The following is a 6,480-nucleotide window of genomic DNA, read 5'->3' as shown; positions in this document are numbered from 1 at the left end:
CTTTGGCTGCATTCCAAGTCTTCATTCACAGGGACTGGGAAGAGTGCAAGAAACAGCAAGGCAGCTCAGCTTGCAACGCTCTGGCTGTGGGGTGCGTGCAGCAGAGCTCTGGATGTGTTCACATTTTGCCTGACTTTGGGATGCCTGCAGTGAGAGCTCTGCTACCATTTTTTATGGCAGCAAATAGTCTCTAGCATCCTGGATACTGCTCATGAAAACTGCAAGCCTCCTGGCTGTGGCTTTGTGATGCTTTTCAGTGCTTTTTTTTATTGCTTTTTGGATGCTCTTCAACGCCGTGGCTGCTCCCTGACACCTCTGTCCTCCCACCGTGTCCATTCCTGGCTCCCACCTGTGAGCTGTCCCTGCAGATCATCTCCAGCCCTGCCATCATCGCGCTGCAGCAGGAGGAGCTCACCCTGACCAACATCAGGCAGTGCTGCCTGCCTCTCTCACTCTCTCGACCAAGTGTAACTACACTGTCGTGGAGACAAATGCTTTCTGTCACATCCTCTATCTCTGCAGACATTTACTGGTAGGCGGCTCTTGCAGAAGATTCAAGCAGCACAACCTTTTGCTCAGCTACAGCACATGAATGCTACCAAAGCAGAAACAACCCACAAGCTCTGGGTCTGTTTTTCTTACGAAGGCATGCACTGACAGCGTTTGATGGTACCCACCATCCTTGATTTCCTTCCCTGCTTCTTGTCTGATGGCACTGCTGAGCCAGGAACAAGCTGCCCAGTGTGGCAGAGAATGGTGCAGAGCTGTGCTGGAACCTCCTCCCCTTCCTCTGCTGCAGCTTGGTGTGCAACCTCACCCACTTCTCTGACAGACCTGCTGATCCCACGCATGCCATTGGGATGCTCTGGCACAGGATGTGCCTCCAACCCAAAGCTCATTCCCACCTCCCAAGGAAAAGCAAAGCAACCCAAGCATTGCCAACAACTGCCCAGCAGTCAGCAGGGAATGCAAATAGCTTCTGGCTGCTCCCCTGCACTCCTGTCCTAAGTAAGAGACCCCACGAGGACTGGCTGGGAAATCAGTGCATGACACACGTGAGTGTGCACAGGATTGCGCAAAGCAGTGGGGTTCCATGAGTCTGTGTGTGTGTATTTGTGCACAGGTGCTGTTGCACATGTTTGTGTCCATGAGTGTACAAGCCAGTGGGGTTGCTCAGGTCTGTGCATGTCAGTGGGTATGTGTGCAAGGACAAGCATGCACATATATGTGTGTGCACAGGGGTGTGCAGAGTGTTGGAGCTGCACAAGGACATTGTGGTACCGGTGTGTGTGTGCACTTTGGGAGTGAAAGAAAGGGGCTGCACATGTGTCTGTGTGTGCGCACAGGGCTGCACCAAGGGATGTGGTTGCGTGAGTGTGTGTGAGCACATGGATAGTGCATGGACGCGGTGGCACAATTGTGTGCTTGCACAGGGGTGTGTGAGGAGTTGGGTTGCACACAGGTGCAGACAAAGGGATGTTTTGTGGTATTTGTTGGCACGTAGGTGTTCCCAGGGGTGGTTTGCATATGTCTGTGAATGCAAAGGAGGGCACAAGATGTGGTGCGTGCACGTGGGTGTGCAGAAGGGGCAGAGCATTGCACGTGTGTGCGTGTGCACATGGATAGGCAGAAGGCTGGGGTTACAGGTTGACCTCTGCTGAGGTGAGTGGGGGCTCACGGTGTTGCTCGGTGGTAGATTTGTTCACACTGAGTGCTAACAGGAAACTCACACACCCTTTTTGTTTCAGCTGTGCCAGCGCTGTGATCCCTTGCTGCTGGGATGGGGTGTTGGAAGGATGGTGTGCGTGTCTAGCTCCTGTCTCTCTTGCAGGAATCACGTGTAGAGAAAAAGGGATGTTTGGGCCAGGTGACTGTAAGAAGGCTGGCTGGTTTGGATGGTGGCAGCTGATGGAAACAGGTGCTCTGGTGACCGTTCAGCTTTTAACAGAAGTCAGGGGTCCTGCAGCAAGAATGACTAGGTTCTCAAATGGCTTCAAACGTGCACACCGAGTACGTCTGTCCTGCAGTGCCATCTCTGCTTCTTTTTGATGAAAGCATTTTCATGACCACGTGTTGGGCCTGTTTGCTTGTAGAAGGAGGAATGTTAGGTGCAGTTCTGCTAGGATTTCTGTGTAATTTGAATCATGAGTGTTAGCACAGTGAGGTGAAGGAGGGCCCTGGAAGCAAATGTGGTGCTGTTGAAGCACTGTGCGACAAGCAGGTGGGAGGTAACACGTGCTGGCAGACGTGGAAACCACTTTGGGATTGAGGTGTGGAGGAAAGGAAAGGCGATGACGGAGCTGATGGCAAAGAGCTTTCTGGGGAGGCTTGTTGCTTGCTTGGGACTGTGTCTGATCAACTTCTTGTTTAGTGGTGTCCATCCGGGGTTTGTGGAGCAATCTGCATCCCAGGGTCTGTGTGGTAGGACTGGGGTTTGGGCCAGGCCAGGGCGAATCCAGTGTGCTTTGCTCTCATTCTTAGTGCTTGTTTTTGCTCAGGAGGGCAGGTGGCAATCCTCATGGAGCAAGGCCTGCGGGTGGGGTTTGCAGAGAAAGAGGTCCTGCAAGCCTTGTGTGACACCCATGAAGCTGCATCGAGGCTGCATCGGTGTAAAACAAGGGAAATCCACAGAGATCTGAAGGTGGGTTGTGGGCTCGAGTTATGCCGGATGGGATGTGCGTGCTCCTTTACGTGTGCGTTGTCCTCCTACTGTAGGCGGGTGGCCTTGGAAAGCTGGTACCGTGTTTCTGTTGTCGGGATAAGTGGATATCAACTCTTCTCTCTATTGAAAGATTTAACAAAAGAGCCTCTCCTTGCTTTGTACCGTATGTGAGTGTCACAAAGTTGACAACGTTTTTGATAGAGTTGTTATGGGAGTCCAATGGATTTGAGACCTGACTTGAAGCCTGTGGGCATCATCCAGGACTTGGGGTAAGAGGATGAGGCATAGGAACAAGAACCTCTTTGGTCCGTATTAGCTCCTGCCGTTCCCCTTTTTGGGGGGGAATCAATGTGGGCTTCTCTGTCTAAAGAACAGACTCATTGTGCAGCCTGTGAATGAATTCATTCTCACCTGCTGATTGGGGCTCTTCTCTAGATGGAGCTGCAGTGGAAATGGACACTTGTGGTCTGATGTCCGGCCCCCTCCCACATGCTCTGATCAGCCGAATTAGCAAGACCTGGCTCTTGGTTGGTGAGTTGTTTTTTCTCGGTGTGGAGACACATCTTCCAGTTGTACCTCGTGTTATATCTGTTGTGCTGACCTCTTGAGCTCCAATCTTGACTGGAAATGCAGCTTGTGGCTGTGTTCACAGGGTAAGGTTTTCTTTCCTGAACTGTTTCCTCTCAGGTGCTGTCTGATTCTTCTGCACTGTGCCTCCAGCTGTGTGATGTGCTCTACATGAAGCGCTGATATTGTGCACTTACCCTTGCCTTGCATGTCTCATGCCCAATAATTCACGTTGTTTGAAAGCACCATCTTAGAGGCAACCTTAATTTCTCCAGCCCCGAGCTTTGTGCCACAAAAGCTCTCCTGCTTCTAACTGTGATGTAAGACCATATTGTGTCTACATTATGTCAGGCTCTTTTTCCCTTTTCTTTTGAAGTTAAGAAAAAGAATTTCTGGACCAGAAGAGAAAGAAATGCAGCAGTCTTCCCTGCACCACTCAGTCTGGACAAGTTGCCAAGTGCTCCTCTTTTTTCTGATCCTGTGCTGCATCCAAAGATGCGTCATCAGCAGGTGATCCTGACCCTCCACTCTGCGCTGGTGAGGCCTCACCTGGAGCACTGCATCCAGATGTGGAGTCCTCAGTGCAGGAGAGACATAGAGCTGTTGGAGCACTTCCAGAGAATTGCCACAAAAAATGAACCAAGGGAACACCTCTCTTACGTAGTCAGGCTGATAGAGCTGGGGCCGTTCCATTTGGAGGAGTGAAAGATCTGAGGTGGCCTGGTAACAGCCTTTCAGTACCTAAAGGGAAGCTACAGGAAAGAACAAGGGAAGACTGAGGTTTGATATTTTCCTTATATCTTTTACAGTGAGAGTGGCGAGGCAATGGAACTTGTTGCAGAGAGCTGTGGTGGATGCACTGTCTCTTTCAAGGAGAGGCTGGAACAGGCTTTGAGCAGCCTGATCTAGCTGTGGATGTTCCCATTCATGTGGGGGATTTGGACTAGATCATCACAAATGATCCCTTCCAACCCTAAGGGGTCTATGGTCTGATACCTGAAGCCATGAGACACGATGACAAAAAAGACGTTGATGGTCTGGTGTGCAATCAGGGCAGGCAGTGAAGCCTGTGTGCTCAGCAGCTCTGAAGAAACCCACTGAGTGTTCTGGTCAGGAAGATCCACATCAATCACAGAGCATCTCTGTGCCAGTCCCAGTATTCAGCAGACCAGAGACCTTGCTTCATCACACTATTGGGTCCCACAGCTGCAGAGGTAGCTATTTAATGGGGGCCAGGAGATGAGAGGAAGAGGGGTGGGGGTTCAGGTATCATACTGATCAGGAAACAAATAGCATCCCTTATCAATTTGGACGAGACACGTGGGTTGATCCTGACTGAAGCAGTCCAGTAGAGGACAATCCTTTGTTTTCTATAAACACAGAGCCAGATGTGCCACAAAAACAGAAAGAACTCTAAGACCCCGAGGTGGTCAGCCAAAATGTGCTCTGAGAATGATGCCCTGGGATCCATTACCACTGACAAACTTGAAAGGGATATGCAGTAGAGTACCAGGCAAAACGGGAACAGAATACTTGTGTTTAGTATGCTCAAGTGGTGGAGACTGTATTACACTAAGTGAGGAGGAAGAAAGCAGACACTGGGGTCCAGGAGTTTTTTTTAACCTCATTTCACACAGCCAGGTAGATGCACCTCACCCTGTCACCAGCCATATAGCTTATTGGGCTGGGAAAACAGACCTCATGGAGTGAGGTGAGCCCCTTGTCACCCCCATTCCATCCTTAAGAGAGCTTCCCAAAGCCACTGCAAAACCTGCCTGCATACAAGCAGTGCATGAACAAGGGGCTCATGATGTTCCACTACCTGCTCCACAGATTTCACAGTGCTTATACCACTGGTTAGAGGATCCCTGGCAATCTGTAAATGCCATTGAGCTGCAAAATGAGATCAGAAGAGACACAGAACATAACTTAATAAGTCATGATGCACAGAGCGCCCTTAAACAACTCTGCGTGGGTGGAATTAATACATAACACTGTTAACTACAGTCAGGAGAGGGGCTGGGACAACGTGGGAGCAGAGGAACCAAGTTTGGAATCCCAGGTTGGAGACTGTGAGACAAGAATCATGAAATAGGGAACAGAGGCTCAACCAGAAGATAATGAGCTTAAAAAGAGCCCCTTTATGAAAAAGAGCAGTAGCTCTGGGCATTCCCAGAACTGCAATGCTCAGTCAGCCAATCACCATTATCTTAGCACTCACTGAAGTGCTCCAGAAATAACAGTGACAGGAAAGAATGTATGTCAGTCCCACTATTACCAGTTAAGAAAAAGGGACATAACACCCTCTCTGCAGGGCTGCTCTCAAGGAGATCTTACCTCAGTTTGTATAAATACCTGGGGTTGCCCCACCCAAGTGCAGCACCTTGCACTTGGCCTTATTGAACCCCATTAGGTTTACACATGCATACTTCTCCAGCCTGGAGATTTAGGGGGAAGGCAATTCCCTTGGTGGGACCTGAGCCCAAACTCAAATAAGTCAAAGGCCGACCAAGTTTGTGGGTCCTTGACAGGGTTACATGAAGTTCATATGGGTTGGCAAAATTTCACACAGGCTTGCTTAAGATCACACTGCGTCACAGGCTTTGCTTTGGTTCACTGAAGTCCACAAAGTTTTGCTGACCGCTTCCAACCCAAACCTTTTTATGACCCTATGAATATTGAACCCAAACTCTCCTTTTCCCATCTCCTGGGCACTGTTTATAAGCCAGCTCTGCAGTTGAAGGAACCGATGGCTCAAAGAAAGTGGGTCCTCTGGCTGCTGTGTGCTGGGACTGCAAAAATGAACTCTGTGACCCCTGAGGGACAGCCCAGGGATCCTCTGCACTGGAACACCTGGTGCTGCAGCTGAGCCTGATGGACCTGCACAACAAAGCAGCCATGATGCATCGATGCTTCCTATGCAGGTGAGTTACATTCTTCCATTGGTAAACCTGGATGGAGAGCTGCAGTTTTCATTGATCTCTGTGGAAACAAGGTAACAGGCCACACAAACCTCAAAACTGCATCTTTGTGCAGTGTCTGCCTGCATAGAACTGCAAGGGCTTAAAACTACCCATTTTGTGGCAATAAAGAGAATAAAAATCCAAAAGTGAAACTTGGAGTTAACGAAAGACACTTGGAAACAAATACTTTAAATATGAACGAGACAGAGGCCGAGCAAACATTAATATGGCCCTATGCTTTTCTGCCAAGGTGCTTTAATGTCATTATTCTTAAATCTGCTGGGCAGT

This window comes from Coturnix japonica, chromosome 4 (genome assembly GCF_054131305.1).
Source record: "Coturnix japonica strain WE chromosome 4, WE-NBRP24, whole genome shotgun sequence".
Classification (NCBI taxonomy): Eukaryota; Metazoa; Chordata; class Aves; order Galliformes; family Phasianidae; genus Coturnix; species Coturnix japonica.
Note: the sequence above shows the minus strand (reverse complement) of the source record.